The 15,852-nt window shown below is 33.5% G+C and overlaps 1 protein-coding gene across 1 annotated transcript in view; it reads right to left on the minus strand.

Moving 5' to 3' along the window:
- The window catches only part of LOC6042057 (glucose dehydrogenase [FAD, quinone]), a 103,295-nt gene that overhangs the window by 66,884 nt on the left and 20,559 nt on the right, over positions 1-15,852 (minus strand). The gene's annotated exons all lie outside the window — the stretch shown is intronic.

Raw genomic sequence — 15,852 nt, forward strand, 5'->3', positions numbered from 1 at the left:
GTAACCTCATAACGTGTCGAATTATAGACCCGTTTCCACAAAATCAACAAGATCAGATCTAAAACAAAAATAATAAATAACACTTAAGTACTTGTAATTTTTGTTTCGAACCTTAACGAATTCTTGTGATCTTTTCAACAAGAACAATTTTAGTTTCCGATATATTCCGATTGTCAAAATTGTCAAAATTGTCAAAATTGTGAAAATTGTAAAAATTGTCAAAATTGTCAAAATTGTCAAAATTGTCAAAATTGTCAAAATTGTCAAAATTGTCAAAATTGTCAAAATTGTCAAAATTGTCAAAATTGTCAAAATTGTCAAAATTGTCAAAATTGTCAAAATTGTCAAAATTGTCAAAATTGTCAAAATTGTCAAAATTGTCAAAATTGTCAAAATTGTCAAAATTGTCAAAATTGTCAAAATTGTCAAAATTGTCAAAATTGTCAAAATTGTCCAAATTGTCAAAATTGTCAAAATTGTCAAAATTGTCAAAATTGTCAAAATTGTCAAAATTGTCAAAATTGTCAAAATTGTCAAAATTGTCAAAATTGTCAAAATTGTCAAAATTGTCAAAATTGTCAAAATTGTCAAAATTGTCAAAATTGTCAAAATTGTCAAAATTGTCAAAATTGTCAAAATTGTCAAAATTGTCAAAATTGTCAAAATTGTCAAAATTGTCAAAATTGTCAAAATTGTCAAAATTGTCAAAATTGTCAAAATTGTCAAAATTGTCAAAATTGTCAAAATTGTCAAAATTGTCAAAATTGTCAAAATTGTCAAAATTGTCAAAATTGTCAAAATTGTCAAAATTGTCAAAATTGTCAAAATTGTCAAAATTGTCAAAATTGTCAAAATTGTCAAAATTGTCAAAATTGTCAAAATTGTCAAAATTGTCAAAATTGTCAAAATTGTCAAAATTGTCAAAATTGTCAAAATTGTCAAAATTGTCAAAATTGTCAAAATTGTCAAAATTGTCAAAATTGTCAAAAATGGCAAAATTGTCAAAATTGTCAAAATTGTCAAAATTGTCAAAATTATCAAAATTGTCAAAATTGTCAAAATTGTCAAAATTGTCAAAATTGTCAAAATTGTCAAAATATGTCAAAATTGTCAAAATATGTCAAATTTGTTAAAATTTTCAAAATTGTCAAAATTGTCAAAATTGTCAAAATTGTCAAAATTGTCAAAATTGTCAAAATTGTCAAAATTGTCAATATTAACAAAATTGTCAAAATTGTCAAAATGTCAAAATTGTCAAAATTGTCAAAATTGTCAAAATTGTCAAAATTGTCAAAATTGTCAAAATTGTCAAAATTGTCAAAATTGTCAAAATTGTCAAAATTGTCAAAATTGTCAAAATTGTCAAAATTGTCAAAATTGTCAAAATTGTCAAAATTGTCAAAATTGTCAAAATTGTCAAAATTGTCAAAATTGTCAAAATTGTCAAAATTGTCAAAATTGTCAAAATTGTCAAAATTGTCAAAATTGTCAAAATTGTCAAAATTGTCAAAATTGTCAAAATTGTCAAAATTGTCAAAATTGTCAAAATTGTCAAAATTGTCAAAATTGTCAAAATTGTCAAAATTGTCAAAATTGTCAAAATTGTCAAAATTGTCAAAATTGTCAAAATTGTCAAAATTGTCAAAAGTGTCAAAATTGTCAAAATTGTCAAAATTGTCAAAATTGTCAAAAGTGTCAAAATTGTCAAAATTGTCAAAATTGTCAAAATTGTCAAAATTGTCAAAATTGTCAAAATTGTCAAAATTGTCAAAATTGTCAAGATTGTCAAAATTGTCAAAATCGTCAAAATTGTCAAAATTGTCAAAATTGTCAAAATTGTCAAAATTGTCATAGTTGTCAAAATTGTCAAAATTGTCAAAATTGTCAAAATTGTCAAAATTGTCAAAATTGTCAAAATTGTCAAAATTGTCAAAATTGTCAAAATTGTCAAAATTGTCAAAATTGTCAAAATTGTCAAAATTGTCAAAATTGTCAAAATTGTCAAAATTGTCAAAATTGTCAAAATTGTCAAAATTGTCAAAATTGTCAAAATTGTCAAAATTGTCAAAATTGTCAAAATTGTCAAAATTGTCAAAATTGTCAAAATTGTCAAAATTGTCAAAATTGTCAAAATTGTCAAAATTGTCAAAATTGTCAAAATTGTCAAAATTGTCAAAATTGTCAAAATTGTCAAAATTGTCAAAATTGTCAAAATTGTCAAAATTGTCAAAATTGTCAAAATTGTCAAAATTGTCAAAATTGTCAAAATTGTCAAAATTGTCAAAATTGTCAAAATTGTCAAAATTGTCAAAATTGTCAAAATTGTCAAAATTGTCAAAATTGTCAAAATTGTCAAAATTGTCAAAATTGTCAAAATTGTCAAAATTGTCAAAATTGTCAAAATTGTCAAAATTGTCAAAATTGTCAAATTTGTCAAAATTTACAAAAGCTGCGTTCAAGGTCAACGTTAAGGCTAAAGCGCAATATGGTGGTGCCAGTTCTTTTAAAAAAAATTGATGATAAAATTAGGCACAAGATGCAAATTCGATGTTGCCTTTAAAAATATTTTTTTTCCAGATTTTCGATGTTTTAAAAGAAATTGATTGTTTTCAAAAAATCAATATACATTTCTTTACCAAGACTTTGAACCATCACGCACTTCGGCTCAAAAGATGTATTCGTTAGTCCCCTAAAATATATTTATATATAAAAAAAAATCTTAAAAATAAAAAAAAAAATTTGGGCATTAAACTTTTTGTCAGTAGTTAAATAAAAACTAACTTAATCCACCTATGTGGTTGGAGCTTTCCTCACTTATTACCAACAATGGCTGATATGATGGAATTGTACAAAAATTTCATCTATTTTTTAGATACGGAATAAAAAAGTACATAAATATCACTTAAGGGGCCATACCTCGAGACAGGGTTGCCAGATCATCAATATTTTGGACTCATTGGAAAGGTTTTTTGATAACCTAAATAACGATGGGTTGGATGGTGGAACCGGACTTAGTTTACATACATTTAAGTGAGATCCGGCTTCCAAAAAGTACATCAATATCACTTAAGTGGCCATATCTCGAGACAGGGTTGCCAGATCTTCAATGTTTTAGGCTCGTTGGAAAGGTCTTTTGATAACCTAACCAACGATGGGTCGGATGATGGACCCGGACATAGTTTACATACATTTAAGTGAGATCCGGATATATGTGAAAACACATTTTTATACATAACTTTTGAACTACTTATCGAAACTTCAATCTGTATAAAACTCGATCTATGGGAGCCTAAACCAAGTCGAATGCAACAGGTTCGGGTCAAATCGGTTCAGCCAGTGCCGAGAAACGTGAGCTAGTTTGTTGGTCACATACATACATACACACACACATACACACAGACATTTGTTCAGTTTTTGATTCTGAGTCGATATGTTTACATGAAGGTAGGTCTACGACGTTTTTATACAAAGTTCAATTTTAGAGCAGGATTATAATAGCCTTACCTCAGTGAGGAAGGCAAAATGGGGTTTGTTTTTCCTGCACTTATTTTTTTCTGAAAAGTCTTCATCATAACCTTAAACTTTGCCAAAGACATCAAATCTAATGAGCTGTTGTCTTGAAAATAACACTGATTAAGCGTCTCGTGATATGATATCAACGGCTAATGACACAAAAACACAGCTTTTCAACGAAGATTCCCATAAAAAGAATCTCTCACTTCCCTGTTCCGTCTGTACCGCGAAGGCCAACTGAACTTGTCCCTACATTTCCACTTTAAAATAATAAAACAAGACCAGGCAGAATTTACTGCCCTGTCGTACGATTATGTGCGCCCCGCATGTATGCTCTACTATCTCCATACCAGGCAGCAGTTTCAGCCACTTTCCGCTGAATATTCCGCCCGTTTCATTTTCCCAACCGTGTCCGCGTTGTCCACACAACAGAAACCGGTTCTTTCACCCACCGTGTCCGGTGGTCTCAGCTGTTGGTTGACTGACCACCAGCAAGACTGAGGCACTGAGCTTTTTTTTTCGTTTCAAGTTCAAGGTGTTGGCCGCGTTCCGGCGGCGTGGAGAGGGTCTGGGTTAAGTGGCCTCTCACCGCACACACACACACACGTACACTTGTAAGTGTCCTTTTCATTTTTCATTATTTCATTCTTTTTTTTGCCTTGTTCAAGTGGACACGGCTGCTCTTAACCCAGTAGCGGGCTGTTTTTTTGTGTTGAAATATTTTGATCTTTGATCAACCTTAGCTACGCTAATCTTTTGCTTTTCTTTGAAATAAAGTGTTTCATTCGATATCACAAAAACAAAATCTACCAATTGGATCATCAAGGGTCAACAAGTCACCAATTGTCACCCCCTCCAGGAGGTAAGAGGTGATTGACCAGCGAATTTCTCCAATTTTTGTCAAGTGGCGGAGATGTCACGTCAGTGATTGGAGAGTTTGGGCGTGAAACTTGAGCGGAATAATGATCCGATGATCCGCGGCGAAAGATCTTATCCTGGACAAGCGAATAAAAATCGTGAGTGGAATTAACCGCGCAGCCGTTAACCCCGATTTCGTGACCACGCCGTGGTGTGTTTGTTTTGGGGTGGAGTTCCTCAACGGCTCATGGTAATGAATAACGACACCGGCCGAGGAGAGATTCGATATTCAAATTAGTGGATAAATGTTGGGAGCCGCCGCACCCACCGTGACTGGTCAATATGCATCACGGTTTGTGGAACGTGACTGGCAATATGGGGGTTATGTCCTGTGTTCGATTTGAGTGGTGCAGTTTGATTGAATTGATACAGGTTAAAATGCAATTTGAACTTTAAACGATTTTTATTTGTGTGTTTATTGTATTTGTTATATTTTTGGAAATTAGCTTACACTTTTTCGTTGAAGACACCTTTTTCAACTTGATTGTATATTATTCTATCTTAATTTTAAGCTCTTGTGCCTTTTTTATATACGTTGTTGTTTTTATATATTAATTTATATTTGACATGATGTTTGAGCTGAATTTGAAGTTTCTGTCAAGTACTGAAACAAGCAGTTCCTTAACATTTTTTTATAAGTTTTGTTTATCATAAAATATGATCTGATTTGTGAAATATTATTGAAGTTCTCGAAGATTATTAAGAAAACAATCGAGTTTGTTTTTTTTGGCGGTGAGAGATTACATTTTTGATTTAGGTCCGAACTTAAAGTATCACAAAATGCTTGAGTCTTATTGCTCTCCCCAAAAGTATGGCGTTCTGTTAAGATAACTTTATTTTTTTTTCATGAAATTATTTTTATTAGGTCCTTTTTGTTACAGTGACCTGGTTAGGACCGAGTCGGCTTAAGTAATAACAATGTTCTTAAAGCTAAGAGTAATTACAGAGAATTTTGTGGCTAAATGTTAGTGGGAGGGGAACCGATTACTCGCGGCCTACTCGGGGTTAGATGGAAAGGGATTGATGTTAAAAGACAAGACATGGGAAGGGAAGGGGGATTGTGTAAGGGTCTTAACGTTAATTAAAATCAGTGGAAAATTTTCATCAAAAAATCTGTTGATGCTCAAGCGTAACGTCACACGTCAAAAAATAAGCGAAGTAAATTAATTCAATTGATGCTAATTTAAGAAAAACAAAGAATCTTTAACTGAAGATTTTCTCCGGAATTATCGGGAGGGATTTTGTTTAGCGTGTTTTACCAATTTGGCACAAATGCTTCAAATTACCCATAAAACTGTTAACTTAAATGTATGTTACCGATTTTTTTTTATGGAATTGGTTTTTATTGTTCGGTTTAGAAATATTAATTTGTTTTTCATTGAAAATTTTATTTAAAAAAAAGTTTTTACAATTAAGCATGATAATATTTGGTCAAATTTTATAACATCAGTACAAGACTTTGTACTATCCTTAACTCAAACGCAAAAACTACTTTTTTTCGTCCGTTAAAACATATATGATATACCAGAGCAATTCTCTACGAAATAGGTCTTTTTTATTTTTATTTTTGTTTTTTTTTCCAGCTGAAACTTTTTTCATACCTTCGGTAAGCCCAAAAAAGCCATTTTGCATCATTAGTTTATCCATATAGTTTTCCATACAAATTTGGCAGCAGTCCATACAAAAATGATACATGAAAACTCAAAAATCTGTATCTTTTGAAGGAATTTATTGATCGATATGGTGTCTTGGGCAAAGTTGTAGGCATGGATTAGGACTACACTGAAAAAAAATGATTCACGGTAAAAAAATGATGATATTTAATTTCACTTTTTGTCACTAAAACTTGATTTGTAAAAAACACCCTTTATTTATTTTTTTATATGTTTTAGGGGACATCAAATTTCAACATTTCAGAAATTTCCACAATGTGCAAAAATCTTGGTTATGCCGAGTAATGACTTATTGAATCTGAAACTGATTTTTCAAAAAATCTACAAATTAGCCGCAACAATTTTTTAATTTAATTTTTCGATGTTAAATCGAATTTTCAATCAAAAAGTACTTTAGGACCATCCACAAACCACGTGAACACTTTTATGGAAATCTCAACCCCACTCGTGGACAATTGTTGATACAACAAAAAAGCTTTTTTGTATGGAGCGTAGACAATCCACATACACCATACACATAATATTTGTATTTTTTAATCCGACTGAAACTTTTTTGATGCCTTCGGTATGCCCAAAGAAGCCATTTTGGTGATTTGGTGATTTTTTTATTTAACTTTTTAACACTAAAACTTAATTTGCAAAAAAACACTATTTTTAATTTTTTTTATTTTTTGATATGTTTTAGAGGACATAAAATGCCAACTTTTCAGAAATTTCCAGGTTGTGCAAAAAATCATTGACCGAGTTATGAATTTTTTAAACAATACTAATTTTAAAAAAAAATCGAAATTTTGGTCGCAAAAATTTTTTAACTTCATTTTTCGATGTAAAATTGAATTTGCAATCAAAAAGTACTTTAGTGAAATTTTGAAAAAGTGCACCGTTTTCAAGTTATAGCCATTTTTATGTAACTTTTTTCAAAATAGTCGCAGTTTTTCATTTTTTAAAATTAATGCACATGTTTGTCCACTTTTGAAAAAAATATTTTTGCAAAGCTGACAAAATTCTCTATATTTTGCTTCATCGGACTTTGTTGATACGACCTTTAGTTGCTGAGATATTGCCATGCAAAGGATTAAAAACAGGAAAATTGATGTTTTCTAAGTCTCACCCAAACAGCCCACCATTTTTTTAATGTCGATATCTCAGCAGCTAATGGTCCGATTTTCAATGTTAAAATATGAAACATTTGTGAAATTTTCCGATCTTTTCGAAAAAAAATATTTTCAAAATTTTTAAATCAAGACTAACATTTTAAAGGGCGTAATATTCAATGTTTGGCCTTTTTGAAATGTTAGTCTTGATTTTAAAATTTTGAAAATATTGTTTTCGAAAAGATCGGAAAATTTCACAAATGTTTCATATTTTATCATTGAAAATCGGACCATTAGTTGCTGAGATATCGACATTGAAAAATGGTGGGCTGTTTGGGTGAGACTTAGAAAACATCAATTTTCCTGTTTTTAGACCTTTGCATGGCAATATCTCAGCAACTAAAGGTCGTATCAAAAAAGTCTGATAAAGCAAAATATAGATAATTTTCTCAGCTTTTCAAACATATTTTTTTCAAAAGTGTGCAAACATGTGCACTAATTTTAAAAAATGAAAAACTGCGACTATTTTGAAAAAAGTTACATAAAAATGGCTATAACTTGAAAGCGGTACACTTTATCAAAATTTCACTAAAGTACTTTTTGATTGCAAATTCAATTTTACATCTAAAAATGAAGTTGAAAAATTTTTGCGAACAAAATTTCAATTTTTTGAAAAAATCAGTATTGTTTAAAAAATTCATAACTCGGTCAATGATTTTTTGCACAACCTGGAAATTTCTGAAAAGTTGGCATTTTATGTCCTCTAAAACACATCAAAAAATAAAAAAATTAAAAATAGGGTTTTTTAGCAAATCAAGTTTTAGTGTTAAAAAGTTAAATAAAAAAATCACCAAATTTTTTTTACCGTGTAGTCCGTATCCATACCTACAACTTTGCCCAAGACACCAAATCGATCAAAAAATTCCTTCAAAAGATACAGATTTTTGAATTTTCATACACCATTTTTGTATGGTCAGCTGCCAAATTTGTATGGAAAATTATATGGACAAACTAATGATGCAAAATGGCTTCTTTTGGCATACCGAAGGCACCAAAAAAGTTTCAGTCGGATTAAAAAATATAAAAAAAAAATCGAATGACCGAAATCCTAGAGAACTGCTCTATTACTAGAAAACGGTGCACTTTATCACAATTTCACTAATGTACTTTTTGATTGCAAATTTGAATTACATATAAAAATGAAATTGATTTTTTTGCGGCCAATATTTCGATTTTTCGAAAAAATCAATATTGATTCAAAAAGTCATAACTTGGTCAAAGATTTTTTGCACATTATGGTAATTTCTAAAAAATTGGCATTTGATGTCCTCTAAATCAAATCAAAATATAAAATCGTGTTTTTTTGGAAATCAAGTTTTAGTGACAAATAGTGAAATTAAAAATAACCAAATTTCTTTTACCGTGTATCATTTTTTTTCAGTGTAGTCCTTATCCATTCCTACAACTTGGCTCAAGGCACCAAATCGATCCAATAGTTCCTACAAAAGATACAGATTTTTGAATTTTCATGCATCATTTTTGTATGGATAGCTGCCAAATTTGTAAGGAAAGTTATATGGACAAACATATGATGTAAAATGGCTTCTTTGGGCATACCAAATACGAAAAAGTTTCAACCGGATTAAATATACAAATAAAATCGAATGACCGATATCTCAGAGAATTACTCTATAATTTTGGAATAAATCGTTGTACTGTTCAATGTCTACGGTTTCCGCAAGCTTCACAAATTGAAATTTATGTTAAACTCGTGATATTGGTGGGTGTTAAAATGTTATTGAAATTTGCTCCCGTATTTTTTATTATCATAAGGGTGGCATCAATTCTCTTGACAATTTGACGTCAAAAAAGAAATTGACTGTGGCCACCAAAAAGAACAGTTAAAGCCACTCTCCCTTCCCTTTTTTCGTATTTTTTTTGCACTCCCTCCCACGCCCAAACCAAATCAAACACCCCCTCCAGTTAATGCCACTCCTCGGAAATCATCGCTCAATTTTGTGCGTTGTCATCGACCTTACGACTATCTCCAAGATCTTCCTTTCCACTCGGCAAACATCATTACCTGGAAGCAAACCCTCTTCGTGTTGTGGTCTTAGCCTGATTTGATTGTTTGTTTGGCCCACGTAGTTTCTCCGGGCGAGCGAGTTGAGTTGAGTGAGCCCGCCGACCTTTCTGCGTGACCAATCGATAGCTCGACAGTCGGTCATACCCTGCGGGGCCTATCGATTACATTCATCTCTCTAAGAGTAGCAGCAGCAGCAGCATCATCATTATTCATAGCGGGAAATTGAAGAAGACGAAGATGAGTACACCTTTGTCGTGAACGTACCTTGGGGGGCCACCCCCATCTTCTTACTTCCTCCAACGAATGATAGCATCATGTTTGGTGAGGTCTTTTGGGGGAGGAGGAGCGATGACCTTTTCATGCGAATATCTCTCAATGGGCCGTGGAATGGTACGAATCCTAGCGACTATGCGGTACATTTCAACCAGGTCCAGGTCGTTGACTGTCGTTGGGTTTGGTGTGGCCTTAGTTTATTTGGTTAGATTAACCCTTTCAGGCATGATGGGTCATATATGACCCAAATATCAAAGTTTTCAAAACAACCTATAATTTTCGTTCGGTCATAAGAATCATTTCTAGAGTTTTTTTTTTAAACATTCGATTTTGACTTTTGCATTTTTCTAAAACCTCATGAGCGCATAGTTTGTGTTCTAGTGTTTCTTCTTTTGTCGAAGAGTGTGAAAAGATTTATCCATTATTTAAAATTTTACAGAATTTATAATACCGCCGCTAAAAACATCAACTATTTCTTCACTCTCTCCTGGCAGCACTTACTGCTCCTAAAGACTACCTTTTGAACTATTAGATTAGGTTTTAAACGTGATTTTAACCCGTTCCTTATATTTATATATATTTGAAATGATCACCATCGTGTTTCCCGGACAATTTTATGTAAGAAACAGTGCATATCTCAAACTAACCCAAACCTTTTCCGAGAAACAGGCCTTTAAAAAATAAAATTAAACTTTAATTTACTATGCAAACTTTAAATCAGTCCTCAAAAATACGCATTTTTTAAAAAATCGCAATATGTATATAAAAAAATCGAAACTTTGCATGCATTTTCACTGTTTTCTAGTTTTTTTAAATGAAATATGAGTTTTAACTCATATTGTGAATTGTAAAAATATTAGTATTTTAAAATAATACGGAGCTTTGTGAAAATTTTAGTTTTTCATTCAAAAAACTCTAAAACAGTAAGAATGCATGCAAAATTTCGAATCGTTTATATCCATATTGCGAATAATAAAAATTGAGTATTTTCGAGATAATACGGTATTTTGTGAAAATTTTTGTGTTTCATTGAAAACACTCTAAAACAGTGAAAATGCAGGTAACATTGCGTTGCGATTGATACCCATATCGCAAATTATGAAAAATTGAGTACTTTAAAAAAATGCGTTTTTTGTGAAAATATAAGTATTTCATTAAAAAAAACTCTAAAACAGTGAAAATGCATGCAAAATTTCGAATCGTTTGATACCCATATTACAAATTATAAAAATTGTAGTACTTTAAAAAAAACTAACTTAATCCACCTACGTGGTTGGAGCCTTCCTCACTTATTTCCAACAATGGCTGATGTGATGGAATTGTACAAACATTTCATCTATTTTTTAGATCCGGAATAAAAAAAGGACATAAATATCACTTAAGTGTACATATCTCGAGACAGGGTTGCCAGATTTTCAATGTTTTGGACTCGTTGGAAAGATCTTTTGTTAACCTAACCAACGATGGGTCGGATGGTGGATACGGACATAGTTTACATACATATAAGTGAGATCCTGCTTCCAAAAAGTACAAAACGAAGTTGACTTTATAGCTGTCGGCCACCATTGCTAGTACCAACCACTAGTGTCTTCCTTTTATCTATGTCGGATGGTCGATCCGGACATAGTTTACATACATTTAAGTGAGATCCGGCTTCAAAAAAGTGCATCAATATCACTTAAGTGGCCATACCTCGAGACAGGGTTGCCAGATCATCAATGTTTTGAACTTGTTGAAAAGATCTTTTGTTAACCTAACCAACGATGGGTCGGATGGTGGATACGGACATAGTTTACATACATTTAAGTGAGATCCGGCTTCCAAAAAGTACATAAATGTCACTTAAGTGGGCATATCTCGAAACAGGGTTGCCAGATCTTCAATGTTTTAGGCTCGTTGGAAAGGTCTTTTGATGACCTAACCAACGATGGGTCGGATGATGGACCCAAACATAGTTTACATACATTTAAGTGAGATCCGGATATATGTGAAAACACATTTTTATACATAACTTTTGAACTATTTATCGAAACTTCAATCTGTATAAAACTCGATCTATGGGACCCTAAACCAAGTCGAATGCAACAGGTTCGGGTCAAATCGGTTCAGCCAGTGCCGAGAAACATGAGCTAGTTTGTTGGTCACATACATACATACACACACACATACACACAGACATTTGTTCAGTTTTCGATTCTGAGTCGATATGTATACATGAAGGTGGGTCTACGACGTTTTTAAACAAAGTTCATTTTTAGAGCAGGATTATAGCCTTACCTCAGTGAGGAAGGCAAAATACGGTTTTTTTTTGAAAATATTAGCATTTATGCTTTGAAGCTTACTACATTATAAAAAATATTATCCTAAGCCAATGCAATAAAACTTTACATGATATTGATGGATTTAAGTAAATTTAAGAAAGATTAAAAAAAATAGTTATCGTTCGTTATCGAGGATAAGATTATCGCCGATTGAATTATTGAAATAACGATACACCCAAAATTCAGAATCGAGATAATCGTTCTCTCAAAATTTATTGAGGGCTCAGTGCCAAAATCGATAGAGTAATGGTACCAACTCACACCATCATAACAAATGAGTTCATTCGTTAGTTGCAAATGAACCTCGAGAGAATAGTTCTATCGCCCATCTCGAGCTGTGTTCTCTGCGTCCGTGAATGGTACCACTATTCTCTCGACTCGAGACCATCATTCTCTCGGACTAGCGCTGCCAGTTTTGGGTGTAACGATAGCGATAGATTATCGTTATGGTCCTGACGATAACGATAACCAATATTGGTATCGTTAGACGACAATATTATCGGCGATATTTCTATTGATTAACAACCTTTACTACCCTTACAGGTGATTTTTAATTTGATGATTTTATTGAAATTTGCCGTAGTTACAGACATTTTAAGATTATTGAGGTTTTTAAACGTTAAACAGTTGTGTTCCAATTTGCCCCACTTCTGATTAGAATAGAGTGCTCATATTCGGCCCAGATGCTAGTCATACATGTTCAAACAACCCTTGAAAATTTCAGGCAGATTGGTGAGGTCCAAACGAAGTCTCTAACAAAGGAGTATTCCCTGTTCGTGGACTTGCGCGTAAAATTGTTTAAAGAATCGGTGCTCAAATAATAAAAAAAACATTTTTATATTCGTAACTCAACAGGGAAAATCGTGGGTTATGTCATTTTATGGGGAAATTCAAGTTCTTTTCGAATTTATAGGTTATTTTTTATTTAGAACAAAACAATTAAATTTTTGTGACTTTGCCCGGCTTATTTTCAGAGTGTACTAATAATCTTCTATGTTTTAATATATATTAAACAAGGTTTTAAAATATTTAGTTTTCATGACCGTTCATGGTTCATGATCACCCGCGACAGACACGAACGACAAAACAAAGAAAAACGCAAAAATAACTTTTTCAAAACTTTTTTTTTTTTTAATCGCGATAACTCGTCATGTTTGAAAGCAAACCCCTTATGCTTGTATATATCATTTTTTTTATTTTCTGCTTTACATTTTTAAAAAAACATTGGTACACTCTAAAAAATTACCCTGTAAAGTTAGAAAAAACACGAAATTTTAAAATAAAATTTTTTGTTCCTATTTAAAAAATGACCTTTTTGGGTTAATGTAGATTCCAAAAGTACATTATATTTCCCTTAAAATGACATGTTCCAACATTTTTTTATAGTTGAGTAACGGAAAATAGCAGAGTTTTTAAAACTTTTTTGGAGTTTTTTTTTTCGATGAAAAATACGATTTTTGAAATTCTGAGTACGCCATCAAATCGGGCGTCAAATTTTACATAAAAGTTTCTTTGACATCAAATTTTTATCTCATCTCCGATTCAGGCTGCAAATTATTGAAAAACTTATTATATCACATAAATGGCCATACCTCGAGGCAGGGTTGCCAGATCATCAATGTTTTGGACTCGTTGGAAAGATTTTTTGATAACCTAACCAACGATGGGTCGGATGGTGGATTCGGACATAGTTTACATACATTTAAGTGAGACCTGGCTTCCAAAAAGTACATCAATATCACTTAAGTGGCCATATCTCGAGACAGGGTTGCCAGATCTTCAATGTTTTGGACTCGTTGGAAAGGTCTTTTGATAACCTAACCAACGATGGGTCGGATGGTGGATCCGGACATAGTTTACATACATTTAAATGAGATCCGGCTTCCAAAAAGTATATCAATGTCACTTAAGTGTACATATCTCGAGACAGGGTTGCCAGATCTTCAATGTTTTGGACTCGTTGGAAAGATCTTTTGATAACCTAACCAACGATGGGTCGGATGATAGACCCGGACATAGTTTACATACATTTTAGTGAGATCCGGATATATGTGAAAACATATTTTTATACATAACTTTTGAACTACTTATCGAAACTTCAATCTGTATAAAACTCGATCTATGGGACCCTAAACCAAGTCGACTGCAACAGGTTCGGGTCAATTCGGTTCAGCCAGTGCCGAGAAACATGAGCTAGTTTGTTGGTCACATACATACATACACACACACACACATACACACACATACACACACACATACACACAGACATTTGTACAGTTTTCGATTCTGAGTCGATATGTATACATGAAGGTGGGTCTACGACGTTTTTATACAAAGTTCATTTTTAGAGCAGGATTATAGCCTTACCTCAGTGAGGAAGGCAAAAAGCCATAAAAAATTTGAAAGCTCATTTCGCGACCTTCGAATAAAAAAAATCGCATCCAATTATATCCCAAATTTCATTATATCATTTTAACTAGTCAAAAATCGTCACTTAGTTCTCAGTCTCCATAATTTAGAAAAATAGCAAAAATCAAAAGTTTCGGAGTCAATCTGCCAAAAATGATTCTTACTTAATTCCACAGCAAATTTAGTAAAGTAACTTAAATGACTTATTCCCAGAACTCACACCAGAGACCAATTCAAGTGCCATGTTCGGTGAAACATGACCTCGCCCACACACGTTCGAAGAAACTTTTATCACAAAGCTGCTGCACAAAGTTTGCCCATTACCTCAGGACTCAGGACTCGATACCGGCAGACACCTACCGGCACCCCCATCTACGGGCATCCCACGTATGGTCAACGTGTGGGTCTACGGGGCGTTGACTTCGTAGTCTCTTAGTGGAAAATTTTTTTTTTTTGGTTAAGTTTCAAGTCCTGAATTAAGCAGTAAAAAATATTATTTTTTGATCAAATCTGAACAATTTTCGAAGAATTGCGATTGCAATACGAGAGCTCAACTTGAACTGTGGGACAAAGATGTACCATTATCGGTAGCACATACACATGCAGAAGTTACCTACACTTGTGCTATGTTTAGTGAGTAGATTATGGGTAGCAATGTATTAATGGCTTCCAGCTATTATTACTTCACTTTAACCACTTTACTACTTGAACGACGGCAAGATGCTCTTGATGTCTTCTAGGAAGGACAGTTTCAAACGAGTTGAGCTATAGAGTAACTTCCTGTTTCTTGGAATTTTGTGAAAAAAAGTTCTCGATACAATAACTTGACGATGTTTGCAAATAACACCTGAGTGCACTTTCAAACAACACTTTAGGGCACGTAAAGCCATCACATGCCAAGCACCCCATCAAGTCATTAAATCGTTTTATGGAGCTCACACTCTAAGATGTAGAACGTGACATCTCTGCCAGCAAAAAAAAAGCTACTCGTCAAGAAAACCGGATTTCCCTCCTCCGTTCTTGGAACCTGGCCAAGTCCGGACTGCAAGAACGTCCGTGCTGCAGCCTGGAAGTGCACTTTATCGCCGCACATTCTTGGAACTGGAAAATTCTTAAGGGGAGGGATTACCTTGTGTAGGCTCATAAAATCAAAGTTCAGCAAAACCTGTTCTGTGCGGTCTGGTCCATCTCTCGTGACTTCCCCTCGTCACGACACCGCTCCAGCAAACCAATGAACGTTTGGCCTTTCCCAAATCGAGATGAAGGCTTTATTCATCAGCTGCACTCTACCTTTGCGGGCACTTGGGGGCAGATGTCACTTATGCCCTTTTTGCCGCGATCAGCAGCGATTGGATGCTTCCGTCCGACGATTACTTCCGCCGGTGCCCAATTTGTACGTGCGGACTGTTGTGTAACTGGACCATAAATCGGACCACTCACACACGCTCTTGGTCAGAGTTACAGCGCGTCTCAGGGCTGGGTAATCGGTGGTGAAAGTAACACCCAATTTGCTAATTGTGCCACGAAAGGCCAAACGGTGCGAACCTCGCGAGGGGTGGTGGACG

This window comes from Culex quinquefasciatus, chromosome 3 (genome assembly GCF_015732765.1).
Source record: "Culex quinquefasciatus strain JHB chromosome 3, VPISU_Cqui_1.0_pri_paternal, whole genome shotgun sequence".
In the NCBI taxonomy this organism is placed as follows: Eukaryota; Metazoa; Arthropoda; class Insecta; order Diptera; family Culicidae; genus Culex; species Culex quinquefasciatus.